We start from the raw sequence: 17,288 nt of genomic DNA, 5'->3' as shown, positions 1-17,288 counted from the left end.
TGTAAACCACAATAGCAGGAGAAGCAGAACACTATTCAACCACCACCTGTAACATTTTGCCCAGGGATAAGCTCCTTAGTCTGCCATTACAATCAACACGATCTATGTTTCAGTAATGACTGTGGGTGAACATGTCAGGGTCAGAACCATGTGAACCTAAACCTGATGCTAACCCATTAATGTTATCACACCTGAGCAACAGATCTGATCGAAGCTTTGCAGTCCTGCCACATTCAGTCATAAGTGGTAATGGATCATTAAACAAATGACTGGAGGAAAGGACTCCACAAACATCCCCATTGTAGATAATGGAACAGACCAACGCATCAGTGTAAAAGTCAAAAATGTAATATCTGCCCGATCCTCAGCCAGAAGTGTTGAGTCGACGATCAACTTCATCATCGCCATGATGCCCGCAGAATCACAGATGCCAGTCTTTAATCAATTCTATTCGATGCACGTGAGATGAAGAAACAGCTGAACACAGTAGATACGACAAAGGTAATGGGCCCTGACCCCATTCCTGCAATGGGACTGAAGACCTGTGCTGCACAATAAGTCGTGTCCCTGGGGAAGCTGTTTCATTCCAGTTCCAACTCGAATATCTCACTGGCAATGAGGAAAATTACTCAGCTATGTCCAGTCCCCTAAAAGGAGAATAATTACAATCTGACCAATTACTACTGCCTCAGTAGTCACGATAGACAAATTGGTGGGAGTTATTTTTGACAGAGTAGTCAAGCAGCACAGAAATAACCTGCACAGTGTGGTTTCCGATAGGTCCCCATGTGGAGATGGTGCTAATGTGGAGATGTCGCTGGATTACTAATCCAGACCAGACAAATGCTCTGGCAGATTCTGGAAATTAAAAATAATTAATAAAATATTAAGATGCAAAATCTGGTGTCAGTAACAGTGACCTTGAAGCCAATGTCGATTGTAAACACGAATTTGCTTCTCCCATGGACTTTCAGGAAGTGAATCTCCCGTGCTTTCCTGATCTGGCCTAAAAGTGACTCCAGACACACAGAGATGTGATAAACTCTTCAATGGTCTCTGAAACGGCCAAGCAAAGCACTCTATTGTATCAAACTAATCCGAGGTCTTAAAGGATAAAACTAGACAGAACACCCGGCAGCAGCCTCGGTATTGGAAAAGGGACGGTAAACACAATCCTGTCGCGCCTGCAGAGACCTCCTTCCTAACATCTGAGAGTTTGTGACAATTTTCCCACAGACTACACAGAAACACCGGTAAAGGAGGAGGACAGTGAAGGAACGCTGATAGATTTCCAAGTCAGGGTGGTGATTGGCTTGGAGGGGAACTTGAAGATGGTGGTGTTCCCATACAGCTGCTGCTCTTGTCCTTCTGGATAGACGTGGTCATGAGTTGGGAAGATGGTGTCTGAGGATCTTTGGTGAATCATTTCAGTGCAACTTGTAGTTAGTAAAACACTGCTGCTGCTGCTGGGCGTTGATGGTGGAGCATTGTGGATGAAACGACACTCAAACTCGTTGCTTTGTCCTGGATGGTATCAAGCTTCTTCATGTTGCTGGGGCTGCAATCATCCAGGAAAATGGGGAGTACTCTATAACACCTCTGACTAATGCATTGTAGATGATGGACAGACTTTTGGAAGTCAGGATGTGAGTTACTCGCCGCAGTATCCATAGCTTCTGACCTGCTCTTGTAGTTACTGTGGGCGAATGCAGTGATTTTCTGAGCAATGATTACCCCCCAGGATTTTGATACTGGGGGATTCAGTGATAGTAGCACCATTGAATGCCAAGGGGCAGTTTTTAGATTGTATTTTAGTGGTGATGGTCAGAGTCTGGCATTTGTGTGGTTTCAATATTACTTGCCACATGTCAGTCTGGATACTGTCCAGATCTTGTCGCATTTGGACATGGATTATTTCAGTATCTGTGGAGCCACAAATGTTGCTGAACATTGTGCAATCATTGGCGAGCATCCCCGCTTCTGACATTATAATCGAGGCAAGCCATTGATGAAGCAGACCTGAAGACGCTTGGGCCTAAGCCACTGCCCAAGGGATTCCTACAGACTTGTCCTGGAAATGAGTTGACTGACCTTCATCAGCCATGACCATCCTCCTACGTGTCAGGTATGATTCGTACCAGCGAGGAGTTTGACCCGGATACCCATTGATTGCAGTTTTGCTAAGGCCACTTGATGCCACACTTGGTCGAAGGCAGCCTTGATTTAAAGCCCTGTGTCTCTCACCCCACTTCTGGAATTCAGCTCTTTTGTCCATGTTTGAGGTAATGAGGTCAGGAGCTGAGTGGCTCTGGTAGAGTCCAAACTGTCCGTCATTGACCAGGTTATTGCTGAGCAGGTGCTGCTTGAAAGGACTGACACCTTCCATCACTTTACTAATGATTGTGAGTAGACTGATGGGTTGGTAATTGGCTGGATTGGATTTGTTCTGCTTTTTATGTATAGGAGATTCTTGGGTACTTTTCCACACAATCAGGTAAATGTTGTTGTTGCAAGTGTATGGGAACTGCTTGGCTAGGGACGTGGCAAGTTCTCGAGCGCAGCTTTTCAGTACTATAGCCAGAATGTAGTCAGGGTATGTACCCTTTGAAGTATCCAGTGTCTACAACCGTTTCTGGACATTGCGTCGACTAAATGGAATTGCTGATGACTGGTAACTGAATTACTGAGGAACACTGAAGGAGGCCAAGATGGATCATTCACTCAGCATTTCTGACTGAAGATTGTTGTGAATGCATCAACCTTATCTTTTGCACTGAAGTGCTGGGCTATTGCATCATTAAGGATGGGGATATTTGTGGAATCTCCTCCTCCAATGACTTGTTTGATTGTCCCTACCATTCCTCGACGAGATGTGAAAGAACTGCAGATCTTAGATCTGATCCGTTGCTTTTGGGATCACATAGCTCTCTCTATTACTGATTGCTTATGCTGTTTGGCGCACAAGTTGTCCTGTGTGGTGGTTTCGTCAGGCTGACACCTCATTTTCAGGTATTCCCAGTGCTGCTCCTGCCATCCTGCACACTCCATTGAACCAGGGTTGATCCTCTGGCTTGATGGTAATTGTTGCAAGGGGGATATGCCAGGCCATGAGGTTGTACAATTGATGACTCCCAACACCTTATGGAAACCCAGAATTGAACTGCTAGATCTCTTCGAAGTCTGTCCTATTTAGTCCGGTGACAGTGCCACCCAATATGATGGAGGCTATTCTCAATGTGAAGGTGTGACTTTGTCTCCATAATGACTATGCGGTGGTCACTTTTACAGATACTGTCATGGAGAAATACTTCTGCAACTGGCAGATTAGTACGGATGAGGTCAAATATGTCTCTTCCCTCTTGTTAGTTCCTTCACCAACTGTGGCAGACCCAGTCTAGCAGTTATATCCTTTAGAACCCCACCAGCTCGATCAGTAATGCTGCAGCTGAGCCCCACGTTGTCGTGGACATTGAAATCCCCCACCCAGAGTACAAATTTGTGTCCTTGCTACGCTCAGGGCTTCCTCCAAGTGTTGTTCAGCATGGAGGAGTACTGATTCATCAGTTAAGGGAGGTTGGTACATCGTAATCAGCAGGAGGTTTTCTTTCACAAAGGTAAACTAACACCATAAGACTTCATGGGATACGGATTCACTGTTGAGGACTCCCAGAGCAATTCCTTTCCAATTGTATCCGATTGCGCTGCCACTTCTGCTGTGTCTGTTCTAAGTTTGTGAGAAGATTTGTAGCTCGGGTGCTCGTTGTTTTGGTTCTGTTCGCCGAGCTGGGGATTTGTGTTGCAGATGTTTCGTCCCCTATCTAGGTGACATCCTCAGTGCTTGGGGACCTCCTGTGATGCGCTTCTGTGATCATTCCTCCGGCATTTATAGTGATTTGTATCTGCCGCTTCCGGTTGTCAGTTCCAGCTGTCCGCTGCAGTGGTTGGTATATTGGGTCCATGTCGATGTGCTTAATGTTTGAATCTGAGGATGAGTGCCATTCCTCTAGGAATTCCCTGACTGTTCTCTGTCTCTTCTGCTGGTGAGACAGGAAATATCCGGGGAAGGTGATGGTGTGTCTGGGATATAGTCATACTCACTGAATCGTACCTTACAGACAATGTCAGGCTGTTGCTTGATGAGTCTGGTTATTTCGATTCACTGTTTCCTGCCAGCTGTCCCATTCTAGAAACATGGCCATATATTCGCCCCAATCCACTCAGATTTTATTTTGCAAATTAGCTTTCCCAAAATTTTCCTGAAAAACCAAATACTTGTCTCCCAGACCGTTTCTCAAACATAATCCCCATTTCCTAAATCCGTGTTACTCTTGTTTCTGACCATTACTTTCAGTCCCAATAATTTCTCCTAAATCTTTGATTTACTGTGTTCTAAGTTCCATGTTCTAGAACCCTTTTCCACACCCGATTTGGTTTTTCTCGTATTGTTAGAAAGTTCTGTGAAGACAGAACTGAAGTTTCATAGTACTGCCATTTCCCTGTTCTCCTTTGCCCATTCTCTGGTTTCAGATTGTAAGGAATCCGCACTTGTTTTCTCATACTTCTCACATTGATATGATTTGACAAGCTATTACAGTTCACTCTTATAACCCTTGTGAATATACTCTTCAGAAACCCAACAATTTCTGCCTTTAGCTACTCCATAATTGACCTTCCACACCATACACTCACAAGAGCATAGACCAACAGAAATACAGCACGATCTATATTAGTCCCACTTTCCAACGCCAGGCCCATAGCAGGGAATGTTATGACACGTCCACGTGCACGTTCAAGGACTTTTTGATGGTTGTGAGGTTACCTGTGATAACTCCGCTCTCAGGAAGTGCATTCCAGACCCCAACAGCCTCTGGGCGAACAAGAATCCTCAAATTCCTTCTAATTCTCAAACACTTCACTTTAGAAGTGTGCCCACTTGTTCTCGACTCTCTGACTAAAAGGAACAGCTGCTGTCTACCCATCCATGTCCATGCTTCTCATAATCTTTTCCTTCTGAATCACATCCCCCTCAGCCTTCTCTGATCCAATGTGAACAACCCGAGCTTAGCCAGCTTCTCTCCATAGCTGATATGCTCCATCACAGGGAACATCCTGGTGAATCTTCTCTGCATACCATCCAGTACAACCATATTCTTCCTTTTAAGTGGCTTCTAGAGCTACATGCAGTACTACATCTTGGCCTAACCAAAGCCCTGTATAGCTCTTATAATCTATGCCCCGATTGATAAACGCTACACCTAAGGTCCGGTTCTTAACTAGTCCTGCTCAGTCCCATTCAGTGATGAGTGAAGAAGCACCCTCTGAGCTTCCCAATATGCTGCCATTCATTGAGCACTCCCCTGTCTGGTTCCTTCTTCCACAGTGTATCACCTCATATTTATCAGGGTTACGTTCCATCTGCCCTTGATCTGACTACCTGACCATTCCATCTGTATCTTCCTGTAACATAAGACCTTTCTCCTCACTGCCAACCAACCGGGCAAACACAAACTTACTTATCACAAACCCCACCCCCTTCACCCACCCCCTTCATTCACATCTACACCATTTATAAATACCACAAATAATAAGGGACACAGCACTGATCCCCGTGGTACACCAGGAGACACTGGTCACCAGTCACACAAACAGCCTTATCCCACCACCCTCTGTCTCCTGACACTAAGAAACTTTTCGTTGTTACTTGTCACGTTAGCCTTGATTGCATGAGACTTTATTTTATTTTAAATTTTCCCATATTGGGCTTTCTCAAAGACCTTGCTGCAAAACTAAATAAACGACCTCCTCAAACTAATTCAATCAAATTCATTAGATGTGACTTTCTTCTGATAAAATCATGATGATTATCCCTGATCAAACCTTGCTACTCTGACTGGAGCTCAATTTTCTCCTTCTGTATTTTCTCCAGTACTTTCCTTAACAGTGATTTAATACTCGTTCGCCTATAGTTCCCTGGTCTATCTCTACCACCCATACTGTGAAGTTAAAAATCACACAACACCAGGTTCTCGTCAAACAGGTTTAACTGGAAGCAAACTAGCTTTCGGACCGTCGCTTCTTCATCGGGTGATTGTGGAGGACACAATTGCAAGGCACAGAATTTATATCAAAAATTTACAGTGTGATGTAACTGAAATTACACATTGAAAAATACCTTGATTGTCTATTGAGTCTTTCATCTGTTCGAATACCATGATAGTTTCAATTCATTCATTTGTAAATCAAAAAAAAATATTAAAAGTTGCTTTCTCAGGTTAAATGTAACAATTGGTGTGTGTGTGGATATTTGTGTCTGTCTGTGTGTGTGTGTGTCTATTTGGGTTGGGGGTTGTGAGTGTGAGAGAAAGTGTATATATATGTGTAGTGAGTGTAGAATGTCTTAAATCTGTGAGGGGGTGTATGTGTGAGTGTGGGCATGTGTGTGTGTCTGGGGTGAGGGTTGTGAGTGTCTATGAGAGAGAGGATATATGTGTGTGCATGAGTGTGAAGTGGTCTAAGTCTCTGAGAGGATGCATGTCTGAGTGTGGGAGTGTGTGTGTTCCATGTGTATATGTGTGTATAGGAGTGGCTCTATGTTGGTGTGAGTGTGTGTGTGTGTGTATAGTGAAATGGTAGTCATCTGTAGTGTGACATGAACCTAAGGTCTCGGTTGAGGCCCTCGCTATGAGTATGGAACTTAGCTATCAGCCCCTGCTCGGCCACTTTTCGCTGTTGCCTCTCCCGAATTCCGCCTTGGAGGATGGTCACCCGAAGGTCCGAGGTCAAATGTCCTGGACCACTGAAGTGTTCCCCAACTGGGAGGGAACCCTCCTGTCTGTTGACTGTTGTGCGGTGCCCATTCATCCATTGCCATAGCCTGTGCTCGGTTTCCCCAATGTACCATGACTCAGGGCATCGTTGCCTGCAAAGTATAAGATAGACAACGTTGGCTGAGTTACATGAGTACCTGCCACGTACATGGTGGGAGGTTTCCCCACGTGTAATGGTGGTATCCATGTCCACAATCGGACACGTCTTGCAGCGCCTACCGTGACAGGGTTGTATGGAGTTGTCCTGAAAGCCCCGCAATGTGCTATGAATAATGATCTGTTTGAGGTTTGGCGGTTGTTTAAAGGAAAACTTTGGAGGTGTGGGAAGGTCGTGGTGAGGTGCTCATTCTCATTGATAATGTGTTGCAGGTCAAGAAGTACATGGTGAAGTTTTTCAACTCCTGGGAATTACTGAACAATGAAGGGTACCCTGTCGGTTGCAGCACGTGTCTGTCTCCTGAGGAGGTCATTATGGTTCCTTGCTGTGGCAACCGACAGGGTACCATTCGTTGTTAAGTATTTCCCAGGAGCTGAAAAACTACGCCATGTTCTTCGTGACCTGCAACACATTATCAATGAGAATGAGCACCTCACCAAGACCTTCCCCACACCTCCACTACTTGCCTTTAAATAACCGCCAAACCTCCAACAGATCATTGTTCACAACAAGCTGCCCAGCTTTCGGGACAACTCCATACAACCCTGTCACGGTAGGCGCTGCAAGACGTGTCAGAGTGTAGACATGGGTATCAAAATTATATGTGAGGACACTTCCCACCATGTACGTGGCATGTACTCATGTGACTCAGCCAACGTTGTCTATCTTATACGTTGCAGGCAAGGATGCCCTGAGGCATGATACATTGGGAAAACCAAGCAAAGACTACAGAAATGGATGATTGGGCACCGCATAACACTCAACAGACCAGAAGTGTTGCCTCCCAATTGGGAACACTTCAGTGGTCCAGGACATTCAGCCTCGGACCTTCGGGTGACCATCCTCCAAGGTGGACTTCGGGACAGGCAACAGCGAAAAGTGGTCGAGCAGGGGCTGATAGCTAAGTTCGGTACCCATAGGGAGGGCCTCAACCTGGACCTTGAGTTCATGTCACATTACAGGTGATCACCATTGCACTATATACACACACAGGCACACCTATACACACACACACACACACACACACACACACACACACACACAGGCACTCCTATACACACATACACACACACGGACACACATATACACAGACACGCACACAGACACTCGCACACACCCTTACAGACACACATGCTCCCATACTCATACATGCATCCTCTCAGAGATTTAGACCACTCTACACTCATGCAGGCACATATATCCTCTCTGACAGACACTCTCAAATCCCCACCCCCCAGACACACACACTCTCACACTCACACGTGCACCCCCTCACATAATTAAGGCACACTGCACTCACTACACACACATATACAAACTCCCTCACACTCACAACCCCCAAGCCAGATAGACATACGCACAGACAGACACAAAGACCCACAGGGGGGCACACATACATTTTGGGGGGTGAATTTATACTTGCAGAGTTACTTTTGTACTTTGCTCAAAAACTGCATGAATACAGTAAAACTCTGTTATCTGACTTTTTAGATTAGAATTGATCTTAACATCATGGCGTAGACAGAGAACACAGGGTGCTAACACCTTCGACATATTGTCTAGCTAACCCAATTGTTACAGTTAACCTTAGAATGCAACTTTTTAATTATTTTTTTTTGATTTACACACAGAAGAAGCTAAACTATCATGGTATTCGAACAGATGAAATACTCAACAGATAATCAAGGTCTTTTTCAATGTCTAATTTCAGTTACATGATACTGTAAGTTTTTGCTATAAATGCGGTGCCTTGCAATTTTGTCCTTCACAATCACCTGATGAAGTTGCAGCTCTCCGAAAGCTAGTGTGCTTCCAATTAAACCTGTTGAACTATAACCTGGTGTTGCGTGATTTTTAACTTTGGACACTCCAGTCCAACACCGGCATTTTCAAATCATGATTACTGTGAAGTGGAATGGTATTAATTGTTCTCCAGTACTCTGACACCTCCCCGAAGGTCAGATTCTAATTAAAATTAATGTTAGAGGTAATCTCGTCACTTTATTTATGCTCTTCTCAAGCATCATTGTGAGATTTTCTCCAGATCTCCCGTTATGCATGTGGAGTAGAGAAGGACAATGATTTTCAACAATGCTGTGTATTACCCTAGAGAGCTGAGACTACTCTAAACTGGGTGGGAACCTTTCAGCAGCCTGGTAAATATTTTGCTACCTCTTGTACAGGATCATAGTGAGATCACATTGGAGTAGTGTGTAAAGATTTTTTCTACTCAATGAAGAAGGTGTATTGTTACATTGGACGGAGTGCAGAGATGGTTCCTTCAACTGATTCCTGCAAAGAAGGTATCTTAGGATGGAGAGATAGCAGGAAAGTGGAACAGAGGCCGCAATAACATTAGCCATGATTATATTCAATGGCGGAGCAGATTCGAGGGGTTGGATTCCTGACTGATGCTCCTCGTCCATACTCAGCATTTCGACCGTGTGACACTGTAAAGGGGGAGGACGGTGTATCAAACAGGAAGGAGGCACTCCGGATAAGTCAGTCTTAATCAGTTTGACAGAACGTCACCAGTGGAGTCACACAGTGACCAGTGCTGGGTCCTCCACTATTTACAATCTATATCAATGATCAGGAGGTTGGAACAGATATACAGATACTGAGTTTCGTGATGTCGCTTGGATAAGCAAGAGATTAAATTATCAAGAGAGGGTGGAGTGTCTGCAAATAGATACAGAAAGTTAAAGGCAATGGATAATCATTTGGCAGGTGCAATACAACAAAATATAACCTGTAATTTCATTTACAGGAGTAATAGAAGGCAGTATGTTACTGAAATGGAGAGGGATTACAGGACTTAATGATACTGTATACTGGGGGGTTCACTCAGACCCGTTCAGACATGGGAGGTTTTGCTCCATCCCTGATCGTCTGCTCCTTGACACTGCAAGTGACCCCATTGCTCTCCGTACACATGGAATATTTTGTTGTAGTTGGTTGGTGGTGGGGATGGTGTTTTGAAACGTGTATCAAGGGGACGGCTTTTATCCAAGACACAATTATTCCTTTCGACATGGAAACCCATAGACGATGGGAATGGCTGCCTGCTTCTGAATGAAGGAACTGTGGCTGCTTTCAGGATAGGGGTATTCACCAACATGATGTATTGTACATGTACACACTTTAACATTAATAGAGTGAGAGCTCCTTCAGTTCCTCTACCTCTCCCCATGTAATGGCTACTCTGCGGACACCATGTACATCTTGGGAATCCCACTATACTGGGAAAATAAGGATACACCTGGCAGCTTCCCGCTGAGGGAGAAGCAATGTATTGACCTCATCCACCATATACATCCTCTGTCACCGAATGGTGACATTGATGTTGAGATATTGGGAGATGATGGAGCTGTCACCTCGTCCTGCCTGGAAAGTTTCGGATCACAGAAGCTGAATGAAACTGTGACCCTAACAGCCACTGGCAGCACCGTCTTCACCCTGGCGTGAAGCTGTGGGTCGTGTTTAAGGAGGTGACACCGCTCTGTGACCAGGTCCTTGTTCAGTCAGGGTCCCCTCACACTCTGCTCCTGGGTTAAGTGGAGCTTGGGAAGCTGTTCCTGGAAAATCCGGGGTGGATACAGCAGATCCCTTTCCCCACACACACTCACTCCGTGGTTTCAGAGCTTCCCTGTCTGCAGCCTCTGTTCCATTTGGTGTTCATGTTACACATCCAGATGGTGTTACCATAGTCCCCAGGCTCCAACCAAAGTTGGGCCACCAAATCTCTGAATGTCCGAGGCAGCTCACAGCACAAGCTCCAGCACACCATCCCCAGCACTTCCACTAACTTTTCAATAACAGGAGTCAGTCAGAAACCCCTCGGCTACAAGTGTTGTGGACCAGACCAGATCCCCGTAAAATATGTTAAGAAGGCCACTTAGACCCAAACTTTTCCTTATTTTGAATATAGATGTGAAGTGTGCTTCCCAGATATGTTCTGACTGGTCAAAGCACTCGACATTTAGCCGAACATAATCTATTCAAATGCTTTAGTAAAAATACAATCAAAGAAAATAACATTTTGGGATAGCTTATATGTCGAACAATTACACAAACAGTAGATACCGTACCTTCTTGGTATACACGACTCGGCACAAAGATATATTCAAATACAGATTCTTACATGCAGTTTTTTGATCCAGGAGAAATCAACATCAACAACCATCTCAGAGAGAAAAGCAGCTAGGGATCATGTATTGGAACTTCTAACCCTGCTGGGATCTCCAGCAGCTTCTGAATGCTGCAGCTAAAAACAAAACGAGAAAAACTGGTCTGGGAGAGCTGCCCACTGCCCTTCGATTGTTACCACCATTTAATGAAACCTAAAGGCTTTCTCAGTTATTTCCTTAAACTGTGTTCAGACAGCAGTTCGGCACCTCCGCCTTTAAAATGTCTCTTAAAAAAACAAGAGAAAATAACCTTTTTATAGTGATAGCATCCTCACAACTCCACCTTTAATAAAATGATCTATCATTATACAAAGATGGATTCATTTTAGACCTCCTAATCTTCCTTTATTAGTAGCAGGTAGATAGGATAGTGAAGAAGGCGCTTGGTATGCTTTCCCTTATTGGTCATAGTATTGAGTACAGGAGTTGGGATGTCATGTTGCGGCTGGACAGGACATTGGTTAGGCCACTGTTGGAATATGGCGTGCAATTCTCGTCTCCTTCCTATCGGAAATATGTTGTGAAACTTGAAAAGGTTCAGAAAAGATTTACAAGGATGTTGCAAGGGCTGGAGGATTTGAGCTATAGGGAGAGGCTGAACAGGCTGGGGCTGTTTTACCTGGAGCGTCGGAGGCTGATGGGTGACCTTATAGATATTCACAAAATTATGCGGGGCGTGGATAGGATAAATAGGCAAAGTCTTTTCTCTGGGGTCGGGAAGTCCAAAACTAGAGGGAATAGGTTTAGGGTGAGAGGGGAAAGATATAAAAGAGACCTAAGGGGCAACTTTTTCATCCAGAGGGTGGTACGTGTATGGAATGAGCTGCCAGAGGATGTGGTGGAGGCTGGAACAATTGCAACATTTAAGAGGCATTTGGATGGGGATATGAATAGGAAGGGTTTGGAGGGATATGGGCCGGGTGCTGGCAGGTGGGACTAGATTGGGTTGGGATATCTGGTCTGCATGGACGGGATGGACTGAAGTGTCTGCTTCCATGCTGTACATCTCTCTGACTCTGTGATTCTATGACTGCAATGCATATATATTATATTGACTCTGAGTATATAAATGTTCTCAACGAGATTAGATTTCAGACATTTTACTCCTGCCATAGAATGCCTTTGTCTTTCTTCATCCAAGTCTCCAGAATGTGTCAAAACTTAGGTTTTCTCGCCCTGTCACCTGTATAATTTCAAATTGAATGGCAGCAATAATAAGCTCAATTGAAACAGACTGGTATTCTTCTCCCTAAACTTCTCCAAAAGACGTTAAGGTTCCACGATCAGTGATAAAGTTTTGTCTCATGTATGTTATTCGCAATTTAAATGCTGAAATGTTGTACCACCAACACCTTCTCAATGCCTTCTTCCCCATTGTGGAATAAATCTGTTGATGTTTCCACTGGACGCTCCAAGCACACGTTACATAATGGAGCACTTCTCATCTCTCTAATAGTCCCTCTGAATGACATAGCTACTTATTTCTCAGCATAAAATAATTACATGTTTCTGTACCTCTTAATGCTCTAACCTCTTTACCTGCTACTCCTGGCCTATACTCATAAACCTTACTTTCACAGGTAAATGTTTTAATCGCAACAGACTGGTATTTTTTGGCCTGAACGTCTCCAAAAATGTTAAGGGGTCACGATCAGTGATAAAGATTTGTCTCAGGTATGTTAGTGGCAATTTAAATGCTGAAATGTTGTAATGCCAACACTGAGCTCAAGGCCTCCTTCCCCATTGTGGAATTAATTTGTTGATGTTTCTACTGGACACTCCAACCACTGATTACATAATGGAGCACTTCTCATCTCTCCAATAGTCCTTCTGAATGACATAGCTCCTCATGTCTCAGCATTAAAGAATTATATGCTTCTGTGTCTCTTAATGCTGAAAACCCTTTACCTGCTACTCCTGGCCTTGGCAAGTAAGCCTTACTCTCACAGGGATATGTTTTAAGAAGATCTCGCACATTCTTCTCAATCTCTCACAGAAACCAAACTTTGATTTCTGAACCAAATTATTATCATCAGACATTTCAGCTTCTAATCTTGCCATTGTAACTCTCTGCTCTTCCACACGAGTTTTCACGACTGCAGGAAGTGAATTGTTGAACTTCTCCAAAAGAAGAATCTCTCTAAGTGTGCCATAGTTTTGCTCTGTTTTTAATGCCCTTCCGCACCTTTCAAAATTACTTTGTTTGATTCTTTCAAACTCAATGTGCGTTTAATGAGGCAGCTTGATTTGCATTCCAGAAACGCTGTCTGTAGGCTTCTGGCCCAAGCTTATATGCATTTCAGATGGCTTTGTTCACCACCCCACAATGGCCAGATACCTCTACTGCTCGGGATGCAAATACCTATCAGCTCTGTGTGGTTCAACTAAGTGCACACAGTAACTGATCACTGCATTTGTTTAGCCACTTTCTCAAATGAAATTAAAAATGCTTCCCCATCCTTCTAATCAAATTTAGATAATGCCTGGGGCATACTTAAACAGATCCCCATCAAGCCTTTGGCTCCTAAAGGGTGGCTCATCCTGACTATCCTCCTCATCCAGCCTGCCGTCTACCTTCATCTCCGCCTTTTATGTCAACTTTCCTCTCTAATTGCTAAATATTGAAGTTGAAACTCTCTTTTCTTCTCTCTTTTTTCTCTCTTTCTTCTTCATTTTCTTTTCTTTTATTTCTACTTCTCATTTTAATTTAAATGGTTTCAATTCCTTCTCATGTTCAAGGTGCCTCATTTGAAATTGAATTCGAACCATTTCCAAAGAGTCTGATGGCATTTTCACCAAATGTAATTGCTGAGCTATAGCTGTAATTATCTCTCATTTTCTCACAGACAAACACAACCCCAACTCCAGCTTGTCTGCCAATTCCTACATATTTGCCTTCATTACCTTTTGTAAACCCCCCAACTTCACTTTTCCACACCCAGAGAACTCTCAGTGACTGAAAGAATCTTTATACACAAAACACATTTTAAACCAAACGAATTCAACATCCGGAACAATTACCATACGCGACCTTTGAACCCAATAGTCTCCCGGTGCATACTCTCCAGTGTCTGCATGAGCTTATTCTGGATTCTCTGGTTTCCTCCCACAATCCAAAGATGTGCATGTCAGGTGAATTGGTCATGGTAAATTGTTCATAGTTCTCAGGGATGTGTAGGTTAGGTACCTTAGTCGGGGTAAATGTGTAATAATAGGGTAGAGGAATGGGTCTGGGTAGGTTACTCCTCGGAGGGTCGGTGTGGACTTGTTGGGTCGAATGGCCTGTTTGCACACTGTAGGGATTGGAATTCTACACCCAATATGGTATTATCGATTTAGAACCAGAAAAGAGTCCCCAGTTTGTTATAGACCAACCAGACTGCCTCAAACTATTTCAAGAAGGTAGCTTGGATGCCAACATTTTCTTATTTTAAAGGCAGATGCGAAGTGGAATTTCCAGATATGATGCTACTCGCCGAACCACTCACCATTAATTAAAACATAATAATTTAAACACTCTAATGATAATCCATACAAAATGAAGAGGATTTTAGAATAACTTAACTATTGGAAACCTTAACTGAATAATGGAAACAATACCTTCTACAAATGAACTGTTCCAATATACTAACATCACCTAAACACACTCCATGGTAAAAAGGAGCATTCAGACATACAGTTCTCCAATCCAGGAGGAAACAGCATCAAGTGAAGCTTCAGAGAGAACAGCAGCTAGGGATAATTTACTAAAACTTCCAACCCTTCTGGGACACAAGCACCTGGTAAGGAAAAAGAACGAGAAAGCCTGGTCTGTGCGAGCTGGCCATTGTTACTACTATTTATTAAAAACCCTAAAACCCTAAAAGTTATTTACTTGAGCCGTTTACAGTAGGCAGTTTGGACTTTAAGATCTCTTGTTAAGAAAAGAGGAAATAACCTTTTTTAAAAAAAGTGACAGCATTATCACACAATTTAGATGCTTGGTACTTTACTCAATGAGCTTCCCCGTGTTACTGATCGCAAGGTCACCTGAGTTGGCAAATACAGGTACAGTCCAAGTTACAAGGATGTGTCTCATAACTTCTGAAACACGCCTCTCCATGGGCAATCACATGGGACATACCGGGAAGTGAACAACATCCTGACACACCCCATTTCATTATTTCGGAGCTACACAATGCCAGCACTCGATACACTAGGGAGACAAAACCCAAGGCCAGGGAAAGATACAGAGGGACTGAGAGATTCACATTAAAGACAGAAAAAAGACAGTTAATTAACTGGGAGGAGGTTGTGGAAATATGCGGAAAAAGACAGGGCATTGGGACTAACTGGAGAAGTGAGATCTTCGAGAATATAATTACAAGAATGAGAACATTGAATAAAGGCATTGTCAGATCGGCTGAAATGGTTTGTTATATCAAATTCTGAATCTGCTTCACAGAACACCACAAACAACATAAACTGGGACAAGATGACAGCCCAACATGGAGAGCTGTGCAGACCATGCTAGTGTGTTGCTCAGTAAACGGCACTATCTTCCCAGCATAGAGAGTATTGCAAACTTTACTATCATGCTAACTATACTCGCATCAGATTACCGTCTCCAGCGGGAAGGTTGCTCTCTCTGCGTGTGTGTGTGTGTGTGTGTGTGTGTATGTTTGTGTGTATGTGTGTGTGTGGTCATCAGAGTGTGAGAGAGAGAGTCCGTGTGTGTACGCGATTGGCGTGGTTGAATGCGAAACTCATTGTTTGAGAAGAAACGCACATGGAGGAAACTATTTTAAACACGAACAACTGGCAGGATTTTGGATAATCAACAGAGAGAGAATGAGAGAAGTTTCATGGACAGATGAGATAAAGTGTTTGAAAATGTCAAAATAAAGGTATTGCCAGAAAAAACAGCAATATATATCGGCGTGCACATGAATGACAGATGGATGGGATTTTGGTGTGAGGTCGAATCAGATTTGCTTTGGCAGGTTTGAAGCCGGGAGCATCAGCAGCAGATTATTAGCTTCATTAAGACTGTATTTCATAGCTCAAGGTTCAAACAGCAGATGGAATAAACCATTAAGATATATTCTGGAGTGGGGAGTATTTCAAGTTAGAAATGGTCAGGGAATGGTGTCAGGAATCAGCTCATAGTCAAAGGGATCACCCACAGTTGTGACTCGTCAGCTTCAGCAGCAGATATTGGCCAGGAATGGGATGGAAACAGTGGAAGGAAGTGGAGTTTGTAAACAGAACAGTGGAGATTGACCTCCATGCTCGTAATATTTAAATAACGAAGGCCATGATACAATAAATTGTAGTTCTCCGCTGAAACTGAGTAGTTCAACATAGAGACCCATGAGTAACATTGCCAGAGCAGAGGGAGACAGGAATTGAACACCTTCATTGATGTAGTTAGTAGTGGTCTGGATGGTGAATATCTGGATTCAGAATTTCAACAGGAACAATAATAGTGGGTAGAAGTGTAGAATATATGAAAGAACAGAAATTCAGTCATAACAAGTTTATCGAAAAAAAAGGACAGTGACACTTACCAGGAACACCAACGATAGCCAGGAAGGGATAATAAAAATATTGAATAATGCGAAGAATGTAATAGATCTGCAATGATAATGGCAACCAATCAAATGCAGAAAGATAACAAACATAATCGCACAAACTCCTTTTTATTGTTGGAATTTTCCAGTTTAATGTTCTCAGATTCTGATCCATTGTTGGAACATTCCAGTCGAATGTTCTCAAATTCTGTTCCATTGTTGAAATGTTCCAGTCTAATGTTCTCAGATTCTGATCCATTGTTGTAACATTCCAGTCTAATGTTCTCAGATTCTGATCTCTCCTCCCCTTTTCTCTGGAGCTGCTGATCCCTGTCAGTGTTGTCGGTGATGCTCTGCTCATGTTATGGGGTAACACATTGAACGGCGCCCATTTATGATTGAAAGAGGGAAACCCTCCACTGGGATGATTAGAATCCATGGAGACTGGCATTCATCACAGTCACTGAACAAGTAGGATCAGTTCACCAGTTCCATACATCACTTTTCATATCACTATAAAAGGGAACATTTATTGTGTTTGGATGGAATGGATGAGGGTTGC

Source organism: Chiloscyllium punctatum, chromosome 50, assembly GCF_047496795.1.
Source record: "Chiloscyllium punctatum isolate Juve2018m chromosome 50, sChiPun1.3, whole genome shotgun sequence".
In the NCBI taxonomy this organism is placed as follows: Eukaryota; Metazoa; Chordata; class Chondrichthyes; order Orectolobiformes; family Hemiscylliidae; genus Chiloscyllium; species Chiloscyllium punctatum.
Note: the sequence above shows the minus strand (reverse complement) of the source record.